The following is a 22,365-nucleotide window of genomic DNA, read 5'->3' as shown; positions in this document are numbered from 1 at the left end:
GGCTGATCATTCAAGAAAACAAGACTTCGTAGTTTCGTAACAAGTTTCGTAGATAATGTTTTAACCCTTTCAGTCCAGACAAAAGGGGACTTTTATGACTAAAAAAAGTGTGTTGATGATAAAAAAAAAATGTGAAAGCAGTCTCTCCTGGGATATAATTTCCTTTCAAATTCATTTTGGACCCTATGATAATAAGAGACGTATTGAGTCAACTGCTTTAGTGTTTATTTGATTTTAGTCTTGCATTTCAGACTAGACCATAAATATTTATATCTTCTTTTGTCTCTTGAAATGTGAGCCTTTTTTCTAAGATATAATTCAGTTGGCTTTTGCGTAAGAATGAAAGAAAAAAAAATCAAAGAGAGCATATACACACCTTACGTAGACCACAACCCGTGCAGATATTTAAATCTGCTGACAGTGCCGAATTTTCAATTATCATTGCCGTGTTTAGACGTGAATACAAATAACCAAAAGTCACTAGTTAAGTAAACAACGCTTTTCGCACGTAAAAATTCAGATATTAAAAGTCCTAAAGACCGCCACACTTTCAATGAAAAGCTACACTTTCTTAAGATGTTTCGTTCTATATGATTTTAGCTTGTAGCTTTTTACCGATCCAAAAATCGATTTAATTTTCACTGCCCTTGGTATTTGAAAGGCTTATTTAATAAATTTAAAGATTTATCATAATAAATTGCCATTCCCCGCTACCTTAATATGCAGTCTCAAACCTATGATATTATGAAGCACCCCCAGTATTGGGCACTAACCAAAGTCAGGTGGCTTCCATGAATTACTTTTCCTCCTGGTTACTTTGTAGAGAAGAGGTGGTCAATAAGGCTTTGGCTGGGGATAACTCCATCCGAAATTGAAACTTTTATTGCTTTGTTTAAGATTCAAAAGTGATTGGATTTAAATAGTTCATTATTTTTCACACACACACAAACAAAAAAAAAAACAACCTATTTTGGTGCTTTTTTTCCAAATTACTACTTATATGGAGCTATGATATCATGCTAAAATACCTATAAAAAGTGATAGCTTTAAATAAAGAATTGCTCTTTACTAATTCCCTGCTAGGAAAGGATCTAAAGCTTTTTCCTGTGTGGTATATAAATTTGGAGAAGGGTCCTAAATATCAAGGGTCCCGTCTCGTCACAGCTTTTTATGAATTAGCGCAAATTTTTAATATGATGCTATTACACCAATTAAGATGCGGCATAAAAAGTTTGAAAATTCTCATTATGCACTTTCATAAAAATTGCGGCTTAGGATTGCTATGGTGCGAAAGTCACCTAAGCCAGGCTAAATCCCCAATTGCTGTTTTATCTATATTATTTGAGTATGCCTCTGGAAACTTAGTTATCAAAATTTTGGGTAGACCATGAGAGTAGGCCATGTGTTTGAGTTAAGTCAAGTCCCAAAATTTCAGCCCAAATATTTGTTAACTTAAAATTAAGGAAACTGCAAGAAGAACTCATGTGAATTTATTAAAACCAAAGATAACCCAGCTTAGTATGAACTAGGAGCAAGAGCAATCACATATTCAAGTTTATTTGTTCATTGGTAGCACAGAGGGTTTGACCTCAGCTAGGTAACACAGGGCACAGAGTTCAAACTCAGCTGCAACAGCATACTACAGGGTTGACAGGGCTGTCAAAAAGCGTCGTTAATCCAATACTTACATACAAATTTATTAAAAAAATTATAATCTAAGAACTGATCACTAGTTCATTTGTCAGGCTTCATTTTCAAATAATTCTTCTATGTCTCGTGGCCTGAAAAGAAACAATACATTGAACTATCAGGAAATTGATCTATGGCTTAAACTAAGTCAGTGTGGCAAATTTTATACATAAGCCTCATTTTCCCAACACCCAAGTGTCACTATTTTGGACCGTTATGCAGTCAATGTGCATGTGCATTAACAGTGAGAATTATAAAATATAAACTGTAACAGAAGTGCTAAATCAGAACTAGAACATTAGTAAATTTCTAGTTTTACTCGAAAAAGAACAATTCTCATTGGTTGTCAGTGACACTTTGATTAAAGACATAAAATACAACTTTCTCTTTTAATAACTTTACATCAGTGGAAAAGGCCTCAAATTAGTTGAAACTGATGTCATACGATCACTTTCATCCAATAATGGGCTATTTCACAATTCGTATTTCGAATTTGGTACTTCTGATACAGCTTCTAATACACGCCATACCCATGCTCATGCATATTAACAGTGCGCAAGCACCCTGGTCTAAATTAGCGATACTTGTGTGTTTCATTTCTAAAAACGACCTTAATACTTGCGGACTCCTTTCACCACCGAAGATCTTAAGCCTATTGATAATTATCTAACAATTGCCTTCCACACCATCTTGGGCTGAGATTTTGTTGGTTACGACTAAATGGACTCTTTCGATTATAGATGTAGTCGGATGGAAAAGGAAAACATTCTATTACTTTCATCTTGTAGCTGAAAATTCCCTCTTAAAGCACTGACATAAAAAAGATATACTCTTTCAAATAACGGAAAAATAAGGGGTAATTCCCTCCACTATGCTGATGTGAAGAGCTTCTCATAGCAATCTCAAGTATATCCAACTATATATGTAATTATTGAAGTTTTATACACCCCTTTCCTCCCCAGGAAAATAGTGCACCAAGCTTTTCCATATGTAAGCATAATTTATTTTCATATATAATACATATTAAAACAATATTAAGAGATTCATTTCATCTTTTTAGCTCTTTTGATTGCATTAATTATGTTTATTTGTGTTTACTTAGCATTATTGTATTCTATGATAAAACTCGAAAAAATTAATTATTCTTTCAAATGAAAATGACATATGTTAAAACTTAAAACTAAACAAGAGCTAGGAGCTCATATGGCACTTGTGACGAGGTCGGAAGAGCCAAGAGCTTATATGGTATGAGCTCTAACAAAATTCTAAGAATCAATAGATTGCTTTAAAAGGAAAATCAGAGGCTTAAGGGCGGTCGGGATTTAAAATAAGAGCTCTGGGTCACGAGGTCCTTTTAAATATATAAATTCATTAAGATCCGATCACCCACTCGTAAGTTAAAAATACCCCAATTTTCTAATTTTTCCTGTCCCTTCAGCCCCCCAGATGGTCAATTCGGGGAAAACAACTTTATAAAGTCAATTTGAGCAGCTCCCTGACAAGCCTACCAATTTTCATCGTCCTAGCACGTCCAAAAGCACCAAACTGGCCAAAGCACTGAACCCCGCGACCTAACTCCACCAAAGAGAGCAGATCCAGTCGGATTACGTCAATCACGTATCTACGATATTTATAAGCGTTTTCCAAGATTTCCGGTCTCCCCCTCCAACTCCCCCCAGTGTCAAAAGATCTGCTCGGAATTTGAAATAAGAGCTCTGAGACATGAATTCCTTTTAAATATCAAATTTCATTAAGATCCTGTCACCCATTCTTAAGTTAAAAATACCTCAGTTTTTCTGATTTTTCCAAATTAACAAACCCCAGCTCACTCAAAGAGAACGGATCGGTACCAATTATGTCAATCTCGTATCTATAGCTTGTGCTTATTCTTCCCATCAAGTTTCATACCGATCTCTCCACTCTAAGGGTTTTCCAAGATTTCCGGTTTCCAAGATTTATGTTTTCCCCCTCCAACCCTCTATGTCTGCGGATCATATTTGAATTGAAAATGAAGCACCTGAGACATAAGATCCTTCCATATATCAAGTTTCATTAAGATCCGATCACTCATTCCTAAGATACCTCGATTTCGACGTTTTCCAAGAATTCTGGTTTCCCCCTCCAACTCCCTTCAATATCACCGGATCTGGCGCAATGAGAGATTTAAAATGAAAGTTCTAAAGCACAAGATCCTTCTAGATATCAAATTTCATTAAGATCTGATCAACCGTTCGTAAGTTACAAATACCTCATTTTTTCTAATTTTTCCGAATTACTCCCCCCTAACTCCACCAAACAGAGCGGATCCGGTCCGGTTATGTCAGTCACCTATCTTGGACTTGTACTTATTCTTTCCACAAAGTTTTATCCTGATCTCTCCGCTTTAAGCGTTTTCAAATATTCCCCCCTCCCCCTAATGACACCGGATTCAGTCGGGGTTTAAAATAAGAGATCTGAGTTTCTTGGTCCTTCTAAATGTGAAATTTTATTAAGATACGATCTCTTATTCGTAAGTAAAAAATACCTCATTTTTTCTATTTTTTTAGAATTACCCCCCCCCCCCCCCCCACAACTCCCCCAAAGAGAGCAGATCCGTTCCGGTTATGTGAATCCCGTATCTAGGAATTGTGCTTATTTTCCCCACCAAGTTTCATCCTGATCCTCCACTCTAAGCGTTTTCCAAGATTTTAGGTTCCGAACCCCCAACTTCCCCTTCACCGGATCCGGTCGGGATTTAAAATAAGAGTTCTGAGACACAATATCCTTCTAAAAATTAAATTTCATTAAGATTCGATCTCTCCTTCCTAAGTTAAAAATACCTGATTTTTTTAATTTTTCAGAATTAACCTTCCTCCCCCAACTTCCTCAAAGAGAGCGGATCCGTTCTGGTTAATTCAATCACGTATCTAGGACTTAAAATTATTTTTACCACCAAGTTTCATCCCAATCCCTCTACTCTAAGCGTTTTCCAAGATTTTATGTCCTCCCAACTCCCCTCAATGTCACCGGATCCAATCGGAATTTAAAATAAGAGCTCTGAGACACGATACCCTTCCAAAAATCAAATTTCATTAAGATCCGATCACTCCTTCGTAAGTTAAAAATACCTTATTTTTCTAATTTTTCAGAATTAGCCCTTCCCCAACTTCCCCAAAGAGAGCGGATCCATTCCGGTTATGTCAATCACCCATCTAGGACTTCTGCTTATTTTTCCCACCAGGTTTCATCCCGATCCCTCCATTCTAAGCGTTTTCCGAGATTTTTAGGCTCCCCCTAACTCCCCCCAATGTCACCGGATCTAGTCGGGATTTGAAACAAGAGCTCTGAGACACGATATCCTTCCAAACATCGAATTTCATTAAGATCCCATCACCCGTTGGTAAGTTAAAAATACTTCATTTTTCTGTTTTTCCGAATTAACCACCCCCCCCCCCCTCCCAGATGGTCAAATCGTGAAAACGACTATTTCTAATTTAATCTGGTCCGGTTCCTGATACGCCTGCCAAATTTCATCGTCTTAGCTTACCTGGAAGTGCCTAAAGTAGCAAAACCGGGACAGACAGACAGACCGACCGACAGAATTTGCGATCGCTATATGTCACCTGGTTAATACCAAGCGCCATAAAAAATTATAGCTGTAAGGGGTCTACCACACCCATAAAATGAGCACCACCAAAATAAATTAAAGTGCGCAAATCTGCTGTACCATCCCCCCTTCCCGCACAAAGATATACTCAAAAAAGGTTTTTGAAATTACTAGAGCTGCACAGTAACAAATACCCAAAAAAGTTAAATAAGCAGGACACCTTTTGAAGAAATCAAAAACAAACGATGCAGGGTCAGACATGACTTTTCGGGGACTCTTCAACTTCCTGGGTGTTGCTGTTTTTTCAATTCTATTAATTGCAGTACGTAGAGCATTACTAGCTTCAAAGCTCTGGGATGGACTTCTTGCTTGTATTTGAGACATGCAAGTTCCAACTAGCATCATGCATAATAAAGCAAAAGCAAAGAATCCCTGCATATCCTAAAATACAGATTATCAATCATTCTTTGGAGCAGAGAAGCCGATGAGCAGTTTGAGATTACAAGCACGTTCATATATACTACTAGTACTAATACTACTTACCTGGGACGCTCAAATCATCTGCATAATCTAAGTTAGGAGTGTTTTATATTCTCACCCGTTTTGGCTTTCTCCTATAGCTTTTCCTGTGTTCGTTAAGACAAAGCCCAGTAAAACCATCCATATAAACAGGGATAGAAACATCTCTGTTTAATCAACACCAAGCCAACTACTAACTTTGCTTGCTACCTCAATCGCGATAATGTTATTCTCGCATATTTACTTACATGGAATACCCAGCAAGGACACAATGGTATTCAATACTGAAGTACTTATGTTTTTTGATTTTATTGCTTTAACAAAGGTGATCAGTAAGAGGGCAAAACCAAAAAATCACAAACCCTGTGACTAAAAAACCAGAAAAACTTAATCTGGGCGATAATAACGCCCAATATACACAGATATTCTTAATTTTATGCCTCTCAAGGTTCATGAATTGCTTCGTTCCCACACCAGGTTCAGCTCTAGCGGGGGCTGAAAACAATTAATTTATAAAATACAAAAGTGTTTGTATATTCCAACCAACCACTAATCTTCAGCCTTAGTTCTGCCCTAAGATCGATGTTTAACCCTCTATCAACAAGTGAAATGAATCATTTTTATACAATTCTGAAAAAGTTATGCATGTCCACTGGACTTGTAGTTAAGCGAGCGACTGAGATTTTGTCATACACTCTGAGTTTTACCTATTGGGGAAAAGCCCATCAGAATCCCAGCAGGGCGACTTAGATTTTTTAGTTGACTCGAACGACAATGTCGACTGGACTTGTAGATAAGTGTGCGAGTGAAATTTTTCAAACACTTTGAGTTTTGCCTATAGGGCTCACTGGAGTCCTAGTGAGTTGACCGAGATTTTAGGTTGAAAAATTATGGCCAACAAGTCGCCTGGACTCGCTGATCAACGGACGGACTAGAATTTTTATACTGTATGTGCTTTGCCTACTTGGGGAGCTCAGTAGGATCCATAGACGGATGACCAAGATTTGGGGTTGAAACATAACCGACAATGTCCAACTCGACTTGGAGGCAAACGGGCGACTTAGATTTTACGTACTGTTTGGGCTTGGATTAAATTAGTCACTTATTTCAATCTGACTTTTCTTATTTTAGCCTCTGCAAAATTATTGATTTTTTCGTCCCAATGGATTACTTCTTGCCAATGGATTGCCAGAGTTGACCCAGCTCTAAATGAGTACCTGGAGAAATCTGAGGAAGGTAAGCAGGAAGGGTGTGTGAAAGCACAGGATGGTTGGCCCCCAACCCCCCATTGCACTTCCTGGCTGAAGGGCCATGAAACGGAGATCAGCACCACCGGTTTGGACCTTTAGGGTCTAGTGCCGTCTTACTTACTTACTTACTTACTTACTTTTTAATCACTTTTGGCTTCAAATTCAATTTAATATTGCTTAAATTCGTCTACTTACTTTTATTTTCACGGAATGGAGATGAAGATATGAGAAAAACGAAAATTTTGGACTCAATTTGCTTATACTTAATACAACTGCACCCTTCGCTTTATTTTGATAAAAATATAATTTCAAAATCGCCAAATGATTAGAACTGCTAGGTTATTTGTTTGAAATTTTGCACCCATAAAATTGCTGCACCCGAGGCAAGTGCCACTCCTGTCCTCCCTAAAACCGTCTCTGTATTAGCAACAGTTCGGAATAGTAGCAGTAGTCGCAAGTAGTAATAGTAGTTAAAAGTATTAGTAGTAGTTGCAAATAGTAGGAGTAGTCAGCAGCAGCAGTATTGGTTGTCGCAAGCAGTAGTAGTAGTGCTCGTAAGCAGTAGCAACAGTCGCAAGTAGTAATAATAGTTGCAAGTAATCGCTGTGGCATATAGTCAAACACGCATCAAGTTACAGTCGCATGTAGCCGTAGTAACATGCCGTCGCGGTCACAATTAAGCACTCACAAGTAGTCACAATCGTAGTTGCAGCAGCAGTACAGTAGCAGTAGTAGAGTAGTAGTGGTTGAAATAGTATTAGCTTTGAAATCTCTGAGGCCCTCTTGCCCTGAGCTCGCTGAGCCCTTAGAGCACAAGAAGGTAAATTATGCAATTTACTAGTTGTTTTCACATAGGATTTAACAGTGGGAATGTTTGAACCTGAGTGGGCTCTTGAACTAAATCAAAAGAAACTAAATTCATACAAGTTATCAAAAGGGCGTCTTTGTAATATCTTTGGAATATCTTATTATCTCAAAAGTAGAGTTATTGGACCTTTCGACTATTTTGAACAAAATAGCTATCTCAAAATTTTGATCAGTGTTGAAGGTGAGAGGCATCTAAAAAGTGAGTGGGTTTATTTTCCTTCAATCATTTTTTACTTCTAAAAAGGATTCTAGAGCTTTCAGTTTCTAATCGAATGGCCTCTCTCCGAAGTTTCTACAATAACGAAGTAACCTCATGAAAAGAAAAATACATGAACCCACTCCATGTTTTACTTAGATAGCGCTATTGTGCTGCCTTTGACAATTTAGGGCCTAATAGTGATAGATAGATAGATATAGATAATTTTTTATTTGCAACAATTAAATAAATAAATATGACAAACCAGTGCACATGCCTGGTAGCATACTTTAGCACTGATAATGTTACAATGCTACATTCACTACGAAAATAAAAACTAGCACTGACAAAATAAAAATAAATCAAGCCAAAGTAAATAAAAGCCAACAGCATCAGAATAAATATACAAAAAAAATAAACAAAAAATAATTCCCCGCAACATATTAAACACAAATCACCTAATCATTGTTACTTAATTAAATATTTGAAAACCCATCATAACTTACATATAAATCCGTGAGTGAGTTGAAAATGATTAGCCTCAAGATAACGACCAGAGTTGTAAAAAAAGAGAAACTTAAACTTGCAACAGATCCTGGCCTTAATGGAAGACTAGAGTAAAAAATTCATGTATCTTAGGAATTTTGAGGAGTTTTTCTATTAGAAAAGCAATGCTCCTAAATTTTCCAATTATTTACAAAAATATTATGCTAATTACAAATGTAATCATAAACTGTAAATTACTGTTTTCAAATAGAATAGTATTTTTTTATATTACCGAAATTCAAACTAAATAAAAAGAAAAAACTGCGGGTTAAAATGAAAGACTTGAGTTAAAAATTTGTCTAATTTAGTTAATTGTGAGAAATTTTCAAGAAATTTTTTTTCTGATTTTTGCATTTTTTTTTTAAAGATTCAAAATCAGTGGAGTGGTTATGGACCATATCCAAGATTTATCTTTGGGATGTAACCGAAAGAATACTTTTTCAGAGGGAGGACGCGGGATAACTTCTTAAACTCCATTTTAAGACCCACCATAATTGGCTGGTCTTAGAAATGTCGGAAAAATATTTTTTGAATTTTCATCTGGAGAATAGTCTTTATTATCTGTATTGTTTTTACCCTCTCAATGAACTTGAGATTTTTTAGGGGGGAGGAGGCAGGTGGTAGTGAAATTCAGATATTAGTCATTTATTTCTATCTGCAGATTTTAGTAGATATATGCAGATAAAGTATGACAGATTGCCAAAGATTGTCCGTTTTGGCCAACTGTGTAAGACTAAACGGAAAGCAGGTTGTCCACGATTGGGGTGGGAAGATGTCACAAAGAAAGATTTGAGAGAAATGGAGACTTCCTGACAGGGTGTAAGGAGGGAGCCTTTGAATAGATTGGGAGGGAGGAGAATTGAAACTCAGTTTAAACTTCAATTTCGGTACACAAACGATGAAACTTGAATAGATGTCCCCACAAGTCCCCGAATGTCTTTTAAATGATTTGTCGGGTTCTAAATTTAATAGTATTTGGAGTTTTATTTCTATTTCCTAGTTCCAACATGCTAAGATTTGAGGAAGAATTCAATTTGAAATCAATTTCCAAGGGTCCTTTTTTGGCGCTTAGTTATTTATCTTTTGTCACAGGCGTTGGAAAATTTTAAATCATACAGATTTACCTTTTTTTTTTGCAAAAAGGCGGGAAAAATTCGCGCAAAAGTGCTCCGGTCTTCTGAAGAAATTAAATAAAAAAACAATTTTTTTTAACTGAAAGTAAGGAGTGACATTAAAACTTAAAACGAACAGAAATTACTTCGTATTATGAAAGGGGCTGCTCCCTCCTCAACGCCCCGCTCATTACGCTAAATTTCGACTCTTCTCTCAACTCTACTTTTTAAAACAGTAAAAAACTTTAGCGTAAAGAGCGGGGCGTTGATGAGGAAGCAGCCCCTTTCATATACGAAGTAATTTCTGTTCGTTTTAAGTTTTAATGTCGCTCCTTACTTTCAATTAAAAAAACTTGTTTTTTTTATTTAATTTCTGAACGTTTTTGAATCAATGCATGTTTTGATTTTGGCTCTTCGCAGAGGAATAATTAAAATGAAATTTACATATTATTTTTTGGCTAAATGGCTTTCTCATAATTTTGATCGAATGATTTTGAGAAAAAAAGAGCGGGGGAGGAAGCCTAGCTGCCCTCCGATTTTTTGGCTAGTTAAAAAGGCAACTAGAACTTTTAATTTTATACGAATCTTTTTATTAGTAAAAGATTTACGTAACTTATAAATTAGATTACGTAAAGAACTTTTGTATTCTCATGTTTTTATTACATATATGAGGGGGTTTGCCTCCTCGTCAGCACCTCGCTCTTTACACTAAGCTTAAATTTTGTCCCAATTCATTAAGAATGACCCCTGAATCACAAAAGCCGTAGAATAAATAGTTGAAATTACTAAAAATACTTTAACGTAAAGAGCGAGGTATTAGGAGGAAATGAGCCCCTCATATGGGTAATAATTGCTGTTTGTTTTAAGTTTTAATGCTGTTCCTTACTTCCAGCTGAAAAAACGTTTTCATATTTATTTTTTCATTATTTTTTTAAATAATGCTAGTAAATCCTGCGCTCCCTTCATGGAAATTTTCTTCCCCCATGACAAATTCTCAATGGAAAGTTTTCCCAGCATATCCCCCTCTTCTCAAACCCTCCCCCCAACCAAAAAAATCCTCCTGAAAACGCCTGTACACTTCCCAATAACCATTACTATATGTAAGCACTGGTCAAAGTTCGTATTTTGTTGCCCCTCCCACGGGGACTGTGAGGGAGTAAGTCGTCCCCAATGACATAATTATAAGGTTTTTCGACTACGTTGAATAAAATGGCTATCTCATAATTTTGATCCGTTGACTTTGGGAAAATGATTAGCGTGGGAGGGGGCCTAGGTGCCCTCCAATTTTTTTGGTCACTTAAAAAGGGCACTAGAACTTTTCATTTCCGTTAGAGTGAACCCTCTTGCAATATTCTAGGACAACTGGGTCGATACGATCATCCCTGGGAAAAAAAAACAAACAAACAAATAAACACGCATCCGTGGTCTGCCTTCTGGCAAAAAATACAAAATTACACATTTTTGTAGATAGGAGCTTGAAACTTCTACAGTAGGGTTCTCTGATACGCTGAACCGGATGGTGTGATTTTTGTTAAGATTCTATGACTTTTAGGGGGTATTTTCCCCTATTTTCTAAAATAACACAAATTTTTTCAGGCTCGTAACTTTTGATGGGTAAGACTAAACTTGATGAAACTTATATACTTAAAATCAGCATTAAAATGCAATTCTTTTAATGTAGCTATTGGCATCAAAATTCCATTTTTTAGAGTTTTGGCTACTATTGAGCCGCTGACATGCCTACCAATTTTCATCGTCCTAGCACGTCCAGAAGCACCGAAATCGCCAAAGCACTGGACCCCCTAACTCCCCCAAAGAGAGTAGATCCAGTCCGGTTACGTCAATCACGTATCAACGACGTTTGCTTATTCTACCCACCAAGTTTCATCCCGATCTCTCCACTCTAAGCGTTTTCCAAGATTTCCGGTTTCCCCATCCAACTCCCCCAAACGTCACCAAATCTGTTTGGAATTTAACACAAGAGCTCTGAGACATGAATTCCTTCTAAATACCAAATTTAATTAAGATCCGGTCACCCGTTCTTAATTTAAAATTACCTCACTTATTTCTATTTTTTCCGAACTGACACCCCCCCCCCCAACTCTTCCAAAGAGAGCGGGATTCAGTCCGGTTATGTTAATCACGTATCTAGGACTTGTGCTTATTCTTCCCATCAAGTTTCATCCCGATCCGTCCGCTCTAAGCGTTTTCCAAGTTTTCCCGTTTCTCCCTCCAACTCCCCCAATATCACCAGATACGGTCGGGATTGAAAATAAAAGCTCTAAGACATGTGATCCTTCTAAAGATCAAATTTCATTAAGATCCGATCACCCATTCGTAAGTTGAAAATACCTCTAATTTTTTTCAATGTTTCCTCTCCCTCCAGCCCCCCAGATGGTCGAATCGGGGAAACGACTTTTATCAACTCAATTTGTCTAGGTCCCTGACACGCCTACCAATTTTAATCGTCCTAGCACCTCCAGAAGCACCGAACTCGCCAAAGCATTGGACCCCCCCCCCCCCAACTCCTCCGAAGAGAGGGATCCGTTCCAATTATGTCAATCACAAATCTAGAACTTGTGCTTATTCTTCCCATCAAGTTTCATCCCGATCTCTCCACTCTAAAGGTTTTCCAATATTTCCAGTTTCCAAGATTTCTGTTTCCCCCCTCCAACCCCCCATTTATTAATTAATGAATTTTATTTTTCACCCACAAGATACATAAAGTAAATATGATTGAGTAAGAATAAATATAAAAAAAACACAAAGAGAAAAACAAATACACACACATAGTCAACGAAAAAAACGGATAAGACGGTGGTGAGGGGATAGGCGCGCAGAAGCTGCACTGGAGAGTTTTCTGTGAAGAATCTCCAACTTTAAAGTTATATCAGGAACTGAAAATTTTCTAACCAGAGTCTGGTTTTTTGTCCAAGGTGGAAGATACAGAAGAAACTTGCAAAATTTGAAATAATTTATCCGAATTCTTTTTAAATTACCATTATTAAGAAGTGGGAAAAGACCTGAAGCATAAAGGACAAAATGATCCCAAAAAATAGAATAAAGTTTGGCCAGCGCACGTCTATTACGTTTCCCTCTGTTTGCAACAAGTTCTGCATAACCAATCTGAATAACCAACTCTGCCAAAATGACGCAAGCTCGAAAGATTGTTAGTAATAGAGATACCAAGTCAACAAATACAATCAACAAAAGGGATAGTGAAGTTATTACAATGAAGGGGAGTTGCAGTAGTACAGTTATAGGGAAGAAAATCACATTTAGCTATATTAAGTGAAAGGCTAATATAAGAGAAATCATCAGAAACCATAGAAACGATCCGGGAAAGACCTTTTTTTTTAACGACTAATCAGAAGCAAGTCGTCAGTATGTGACGACCCAGCTCTAAATGAGTACCTGGAGAAATCTGGGGAAGGTAAGCAGGAAGAATGTGTGAAAGCACAGGATGGTTGGCCCCTAGCCCCCCATTGCACTTCCTGGCTGAAGGGCCATGAAACGGAGATCAGCACCGCCGGTTTGGACCTTAAGTGTCTAGTGCCGTCAGAAGCAAGTCGTCAGCATACGCAAGATAAGAAACCGCAAGACCAGAAAGGTATGTACCTGAAATCTTAGCCAGCACACTAGAAATACAAATCTTAAAAAGCGTAGGGGACAGAACACCACCCTAACTCCTTTTCGTATTCTTATAATAGTGTCTGGTGCAGATCTTAATTGAAGAAAAGAGTTTGAATACCAAAACCTAAGAAGCATTATAACAGAGAGATTGACCCCAGAATTATACAAGGAAAAAAGGAGCAGACTATGGATCACACTATCAAACGTTTTCGAAAGATTCAAAGCACAAATATAAAGACAATTTCCCTTGGAAGAATTATCAGCCACTAGAGAAGACAGATGTCCCCAGATCCGATTCGAATTGAAAACGGAGCATCTGAGACATAAGATCCTTCTATATATCAAGGTTCATTAAGAACTGATCACCCATTCATGAGACAAAGATACCTCAATTTTCACGTTTTCCGAGAATTCCCCAACTCCCCCCAATGATACCGGATCTGATCGGGATTTAAAATGAGAGCTTTAAAGCACACGATCCTTCTAAATACCAAATTTAATTAAGATCTGATCACCCGTTCGTAGGTTACAAGTACCTCATTTTTTCTAATTTTTCCGAATTAATCCCCCCCCCCAACTCCCCCAAAGAGAGCGGATCCGGTCTAGTTATGTCAGTCACGTATCTTGGACTTGTGCTTATTCTTCCCACAACGTTTCATCCTGATCTCTTCATCCTGATCTTTCCGCTTTATTTGTTTTCCGAGATTTCCGGCCCCCCCAACTCCCCCCAATGACACTGGATCTGGTCGGGATTTAAAACAAGAGATCTCAGTTACAAGATCCAGTTTCAGTTTCAGTTCAGTTTCAGATCCGATCAATCCTTCGTAAGTTAAAAATACCTCATTTTTTCTATTTTTTCAGAATTAACCCTCCCCCCTTCAACTCCCCCAAAGAGAGCGGCTCCGTTCCAGTTATATCAATCACGTATCTAGGACTTCTGCTTATTTTTCACACCAAGTTTCATCCCGATCCCTCCGCTCTAAGCGTTTTCCAAAGTTTTAGCCCCCCCTACTCCTCCCAATGTCACTGGATTCGGTCGGAATTTCAAACAAGAGATCTGAGTTACAAGGTCCTTCTAAATATCAAACTTTATTATGATCCGATTACCCATTCGTAAGTTAAAAATACTTCTGTTTTTCTAATTTTTATGAATTAATCGTCCCCCACTCCCCCCAGATGGTCGAATCGAGGAAACGACTATTTCTAATTTAATCTGGTCTAATTTCTGATACGCCTGCCAAATTTCATCTTCCTAGCTTATCTGGAAGTGCCTAAACTAGCAAAACCGGGACAGACAGACCGACAGACCGACAGAATTTGCGATCGCTATATGCCACTTGGTAAATACCAAGTGCCATAAAAAGCACTAAGTCTATCTTTGTGTAGTGGTGTATTCATTTCCACTTTTGATAAGTCTTAAAGCAAGAGAATCTAACCTTGGACTGATAGATTTTAGGAAGTAAAATCACCTTAAATATCAGGAAAAAAATTGACCTGAGCAAATGTTAAAAAAACAGGAAGAATAGAACATTTTTCAATTTTGCTCTTAAGTAGGCTCACAATTTTACTTGATGATAAGGTTTCAAAGGCAGTATATCTGGAACAATATTAATTTGACCATATTCTAAAGTGTAATGGGCCCCTATTTTTCTCGCTTTCCTTATAATAATAATTTATTAAACCCTGTTTACACACATAAAATGTAATTAGAGGAGTACAAAAATACACAAAATAAAATAAAAATAGAAACAATAAACGAGGAAAAACTCAGAAAAAACAAACAACATCTCAGCTACTTAAGCAACACAATTAAGCTAAACAGTTAAGTGGAAAGTCGACAATATTTTCTCGACGCTTGTGGAACAAATCCAAAAGCTGGTCCATTTTTGAGGAAATATCAATTTTCTAAGCCTTTCTGTCAACGCCGAGATAACGAGTGTTTTAGTACTTTTAACATTTGGTCCAAATGGGTGACCTAAATAATTCAGAGAGGACGATGCAGAAATAGTTTCTGGACCAACATTGACCAACATTGATAGTAACGAAGGTTGTTGAGACGAACCTTAGACGAGAAGCTCAGTTTTAGAGGATACAGCTTAAAGCCCAATCTAACTAAGACCAGAGCAAACTGTATGAACTGTATTTTGGAGAACCTGAAGATCATCAAACTGTAGTAAGGAACGACCCGGCTCAATAGTAACCAAAACTCTAAAAAACGGAATTTTGATACCAATAGCTACATCAAAAGAATTGCATTTTAATGCTGATTTCAAATATATAAGTTTCATCAAGTTTAGTATTATCCATGAAAAGTTAAGACCCTGAGAAAATTTGCCCTATTTTAGAAAATAGAGGGAAACACCCCCTAAAAGTCATAGAATCCTAACAAAAATTACACCATCAGATTCAGCGTATCAGAGAACCCAATTGTAGAAGTATCAAGCTCCTATCTACAAAGAAGTGGAATTTTGTATTTTTTGCCAGAAGGCAGATTACGGTTGCGTGTTAATTTTTTTTTTTCATAGGAGTGATCGTATCGACCCAGTGGTCCTAGAATATTGCGAGAGGGCTCATTTTAACGGAAATGGAAAGTTCTAGTGACCTTTTTAAGTGACAAAAAAAATTGGAGGGCACATAGGCCCCCTCCCACGCTAATTATTTTTCCAAAGTCACCGGACCAAATTCTGAGATAGCTATTTTATTCAATGTAGTCGAAAAATCTTGTAACTATGTCTTTGGGGACAGCTTACTCCCTCACAGTCCCCGTGGAAGGGGCTACAAGTTACAAACTTTGACCAGTGCTTACATATAGTAATGGTTATATAGTAAAGTGTACAAACGTTTTCAGGGGGATATTTTAGTTGGGGGAGGGGTTGAAAAGAGGGGTATATGTTCGAGTAACTTTCCGTGGAGAAATTTGTCACGGGAGAAAAAAATTTCCATGAAGGGAGCGCAGGATTTTCTAGCATTATTAAAAAAACAATGAAAAATAAATGTGAAGAACCATTTTCAACTGAAAGTAAGGAGCAACATTAAAACCTAAAACGAACAGAAATTATTACGCATATGAGGGGCTCACCTCCTCCTAATACGTCGCTCTTTACGCCAAAGTATTTTTAGCAATTTCAACTATTTATTCTACGGCTTTTGTGATTCAGGGGTCATTCTTAAGGAATTGGGACACAATTTTAGCTTTAGTGTAAAGAGCGAGGTACTACCCCCTCTTATACGTAATAAAAACATGAAAATACAGAAGTTCGCTACGTAAGCTAATTCATAAGTTATGTATATCTTTTACTAATAAAAACGTTCGTAAAAAATTAAAAGTACTAGTTGCCTTTTTAAGTAACCAAAAAATTGGAGGACAACTAGGCCTCCTCCCTCGCTCCTTTTTTCTCAAAATCATTCGATCAAAACTATGAGAAAGCCATTTAGCCAAAAAAGTAAATATGCAAATTTCGTTTTAATTATTCATCTGCGGAGAGCCAAAATCAAAGCATTCATTGATTCAAAAATGTTCAGAAATTAAATAAAAAAACAAGCTTTTTTAACTGAAAGTAAGGAGCGACAATAAAACTTAAAACGAACAGAATTTACTTCGTATATGAAAGGGGCTGCTTCCTCATCAACACCCCGATCTTTACGATAAAGTTTATTACTGTTTTAAAAAGTAGAGTGGAGACAAAGAGTCAAACTTTAGCGTAAAGAGCGGGGTGTTGATGAGGAAGCAGCCCCTTTCATATACGAAGTAATTTCTGTTCGTTTTAAGTTTTATTGTCGCTCCTTACTTTCAGTTAAAAAAACTTTTTTTTTTTATTTAATCTGATAATAGAAGGATATCGCCTGCGTAACAGAGGTGGCTGACATCAACATGGGGCTCAATTAGAAATGGAGGAATATTTTTAGTAACGGTTCTGACATTTCCATAAGAGACGGCAGAGAAAAGGGTTTATTCTACTCCTCAATAGAGAAAAAAATTGCATATGAATGGATAATAGAATAGAATGCCTTTGAAATGTCGATTGCACAGACATACAGGTCCTTTTCCAGCATCCTATAGCGGTCTAAAATAGCCAAAAAAGTTGCGTGTGCATTTTGCACACCCAAGTCTTCGCGAAATCCAAAATGGTTGTCCCCATGGTTGCACTTTGTGCTTTTCTCTTCGAAGATCAGCTTTTCAAAAAAGCTTAGCAATTGTGGAGCAAATAGTAATTGGTCTGTACGATTCACAAACCTTTGAGTTTTGCCCTTCTTTAAGACACATGTAACATGACCTTCGGAAAGAGCAGCTGTAATATATTGCTGAGAAATACACGCCTGAAATAATAGTGACAAATACTGTATAAGAAGTGGGGTAGGGCTTAGGGGGTGCTCACTTTGCACCCCATTGTATCCTTGGGCTTTAACAGATTTCATTAGACGAAATTGGGTCTGGACAGCAGAAGATGTAACAATGACAAAGTTCCTCCGGTGATCAGGTTTTGACATATTGTGGAGGAGGGTTTTATATGTAGCTTCAATTGGAGGAGGATCACCCCTGGAAATTGAAGAAAAATATCTTTCCCATGAAGCGACATCGATAGGGTTAGATTGCGAGGAGGAGCTTGATGCCAGCTTTGAAACTCTCCTCCAAAACTGCTGGGGGTTGTTTTCTGTATCATGTGTTGCCGTTTGAACTTGTCTATTTTTTCAACTGCAGAGAACTCTTCGGAACTCACCTTTGGTTAACTTGACAATTGAAAAAAATAACACCCGAGCGATGACGATAAGAGTCGGCCCAAATCTAAAACCAAAACTAATGACGGTGCTTGGTAGATACCAAGGTGCAACTCATCATCTTCTTTCCAACCATGTTTCTATGTCCCTATTTTGACCCTTGTTGAAGGTACAGATACAGAAGAGGCGATGCGTCAACTCAGCTAGAAAGCAACCAAGGTCCAATGAGTTCCCTTTCAACGAAGTAGACAGAAGATGGAAGGGGATTTTAATTTTCGTCAGCAATCAAGCGTGAACTGAAACGAGGATACATCTGTGTGATCCCATGATACTTTTGTAAACCAACTGTGTCTTGTTTTATTTTGCGAAGGGGACCTGTAAATGTTCAGCTGGAGGTGTAGATGGTCACTTTTGTTACAAACGAGTGTGTGTTAATAAAAAAAAATTATCTGCTCAAAGTAAAGAGCCAATTTGACCCTTAAAATGAGTAACAGTTTTAAAGCTACTTAATAAGTTATAATTTTCCTCAAATTATAGGGGGGAGGAATTGCCTCTACTTTGCCCTCCCCCCTCAATGATGTCACTGCAAATAATGTCTTATTTTCATTCATCATGATTCACTGTAATTCAAATTTGGCGTTCTCCGGATGTAGATAACTTACAAAAAACCGATTTAAGCATAACTCTGGCGCAAACAATCTTGACTTAGACAATCAGGTCAGTTTATAGAGTGCAACGTAAAAACCTAAATTCTGGACCATTACTTGAGAATCCAGAACTATTGGATCCCCTTGCTATGCCCCACAGCTGAATGTGAATCCTCGGTCAACGAAGTGTGTCGTGATAAATGACTACTCTTATGAAGGGAAGGGGATATTCATTCCCCCTCCCAAGCCTCGAGCCTTATTATTTGTCTTTTTTAGTTTAATATTTTCCTTATATACATTGAAGTATTTTAAATTGGGCCTCCTATTTATGTTCCCTCCAGGCCGAAATTAGCTGTCCTAGCTAAGTTGTTAGTACGCTGGTTTGAGAATTCTTTGTTCAAGGGGCACAGACTCGATGCCTGTCATAACCAGTTATTTAATTTAGGACGGGGGTCAGTGGCGTGACTATGTAAGCTCAGCCAGAGTCAATCCAGGTCTAAATGGGTACCTGGAGAAATCTGGGGAAGGTAATCAGGAAGGGTGTGCGAAAGCACAGAATGGTTGGCCCCCAACCCTCCATTGCAGTTCCTGAGGGAAGGGCCACGAAACGGAGATCAGAACCGCCGGTTTGAACATCGAGGGTCTAGTGCAGTCATACTTACTTTACTTACTTTACAGGCCGAAATTAATTTCCTGTCCACTTGCTTGCTAAGTTTTTCGAGCATAGCTCAACGGTGCAAATGTTTACGCATTATTATACCGAAGTCCAATACATCGCGGTTGCAGCGGTAGCTGCAACCTAATAAAAAGGACCATATACATAAAAGTCCAAATAGAACAGTCCCTATATAAAAGTTCACTATGTATACAAAAAGCCTGCATGTTTCGAACAATTTTACTTTCCATTTCGGAGGTTGGGGTCAAGCTCTAACCCCTTATTTTCTTTCTTTTGAATAACAAGGCTTATAAGAGCTACTGAACAGAAATAAAGAAATGAGCAACTAAGTAATTACTTCACCGTTCTTATTGTAAGAATAAAAAAAAAATGTCAAACTATGATGCTGGCAGTCTTTCCCAAGAGGAACGTGAGGGCAGCTTTGCTAAAGTGTAGGACAGGTAGTGCAAAAAAATAAGCTCACCTAATTTGAGCAGAAAAGTCTGTTTGAACTTGATAGATCTCCTTCTCGCTACTACTAAATCAACTTCATTAATATTAGTGGAAAAGTTGTCCGGACTTGACAGTCTCCTCTATGCGAATTGTTCCTGGAACTATTAAAATGGAAAGGATGTGATGTATTATTGAAGTATGCAAAACTTTCATTGCGCTTAGGGGCTTGATGAAGTTCCGAGAATAATACTTATAAATTAAGATTCAACTAAGCTGAGAGGCATATAAGAAATTACCACTAGTCTTCTTAGTTCTTGAGCTTTTTGAAAGTGATTTGAGTCACATGTTGTCTAGAAATTTAAATTGATTCCAAATTGTTTGCGGTAATGAAAAGTAAGGAAAGAGTGGGACCTGTCTAGTGGAAGATAAAATTAGAATCATAAGGATCTACAATTTGTGGATCCAAAGTAATAAAACATTTATTAGATTATGAGTTACTGTATCGACAATTATCAGCTTTTAGCAGGATTTCAAAGGAAGAGAGAGGAGGATATAAAGATGCGCCATTCAATATTTCTTAGCAATGAATCAAAAATCAAGAATTTTACGGAGAAAGGGGATGAGTTAGTAAATATAAACAGATTAAGTTTATATTAAATTTTTAAAGAACTTTTTCCTTACCAGTATTGATATTTATGAAATTTTGAAAGTGAGTTACAGACCATTTATATACTTTCGTAAGAACGTATATGTCCCCCAAGGAATCTTAATTTTATCCCTATGCCCTATAAACTTACCATAAAATTTTTTTTTTAGATAAATTCTTGCCCATAAGACTATTTGAGCACCTTGACATCCTGTCCCTCCACGAAATGACATCATCGGAAAAATGTATTTAGAAACGAATTTTCTCCTACGGAAGTTAATAGCGAAGTTGAAACTTACTTAAAAAGAATAAAAATAGTTGCTTTGTAGGTTACGCAACACGCATCTGCAAAACTAGCTCAAATAAACTGACTCGCGGTATTTTTCAATGTCTGCAGAATCCTAGAAACCAGCATTTTGCTGAAAACTCAAGCCTATTCCAAAAAAGTATGCTCTGTTGAGAGCCAAAATTCCATAAGTAGCCTAATGAAAAGAAAGCTGATTTATAAGGCCAAGATTTCAATAACTTTTAATATATAGTTATAGTCCTCTACAAAACACTCAAGCAAGCTTGGCTGACAGTGAAGCGTTAGTTTATAGAGTTCTACCAATTTTAGAAAATATCAAGATGTCACTTTATTTGATTCCTTTTTTATCGATATGTTACGTGCAATCTGCAGAGCAACAATTTTTGTTCGTTTTAAATTCCAACGTCAATTTTTATCCCCACAAGAGAAACTTTCGTTTTCTTAAATAATTTTTTTCTTCACGTTTTATTCAACTGAAAGTAAGGAGCAGCATCAAAAATTAAAACGAATAGAAATTTATTTATATGAGGAGAGTCACCCCCTCCTCAAAACCTCGCTCTTCACGGTAAAGTTTTTTAATATTGAAAAAATTGTTATTGTTCTAATTAAACGGCTCTTGTGTTTTGGGAATCATTCTTAAAGAAATGAGACAAAAAGTCAGAATTAACCATAAAGAGCTCAATACCTCGGTATTGAGGAAGAGGCAAGCTACTTCATTCACGTAATTATTTCTGCTCTTTTTAAGTTTTGATTTTGCTCCTTTTTTCAGTTGAAAAAACATTGTTTTTAAATTAGATTTCTGATTATTTTTAAATAATGTCGGGAAATCCGCCCCCTCCATGGAAACTTCTTTCTTCCCCACGAAAAATACCTCCATGGAAAATCCCTCTCACCTAAAATACCCCCCCCCCTTCGCCAGAAAAATCCCTTAGGCAAGTCCATTCTCGCTGAAAGTTCCCTCGGAAAATTATTTTGCGGAAGGTTCCGACTGAAAAGTTTTTCTTACCACACTTTCATTTGAGAAAGACTTTAATTTCTGATGGTTTCTGGAATCCCCCCCCCCTTGGAGACTATTTCTCACAGCCTCCACCCCTCCCTAGTAGAAAGTTACTCCCGCAGAAAATACCCCTGACGAATTGATTCCGTGGAAAACTTGCCCATGGAAAATTTTTCCAGTGCAAAATCTCCCCCTAAAGAAAGATCCTCTTGACAATTCCAACCCGGAGGAAATTTTCCCTGGATAATTCCCCTTAGCATCTCAACATGTAAAATTGATTTGGCAAAGAGAAAGTTAGACGAATGAAAAGAATTTCGTGCAGGAATTCTGGCGAATTCCCCCAGTGTAAAATATCCCCTGGAAAGTCCATCCTCCAGAAACTTCCTTCCCCATGGAAAATTCTCCCCATGGATAATACCCAGCAAAGGGTTCTCCCCCCCCCCGAAAGTATCTGTACACTTTCCAAAAACAAATGCTATACGTAAACAATGGGTAAATTTCCACTATGCTGTCACAAGGTTCTTCTACAGTTATTGATAAAACAGT

At 37.4% G+C, this 22,365-nt stretch overlaps 1 long non-coding RNA gene across 1 annotated transcript; it reads right to left on the bottom strand.

Annotated features, from left to right (window-relative positions):
* Nucleotides 1-1,550: 1,550 nt before the first annotated feature.
* Nucleotides 1,551-20,009, bottom strand: LOC136031077 (uncharacterized). The gene is made up of 3 exons (XR_010618426.1): nt 19,901-20,009; nt 5,496-5,716; nt 1,551-1,781 (listed from the first exon to the last, which is right to left on the bottom strand). It is a non-coding gene; the product is annotated as an uncharacterized LOC136031077 (long non-coding RNA).
* Between the last annotated feature and the right edge of the window lie 2,356 nt (nt 20,010-22,365).

This window comes from Artemia franciscana, chromosome 9 (assembly GCF_032884065.1).
Source record: "Artemia franciscana chromosome 9, ASM3288406v1, whole genome shotgun sequence".
Taxonomy (NCBI): Eukaryota; Metazoa; Arthropoda; class Branchiopoda; order Anostraca; family Artemiidae; genus Artemia; species Artemia franciscana.
The sequence above is the reverse complement of the archived record's forward strand: the minus strand, read 5'-3'. Positions and strand labels throughout refer to the sequence as shown.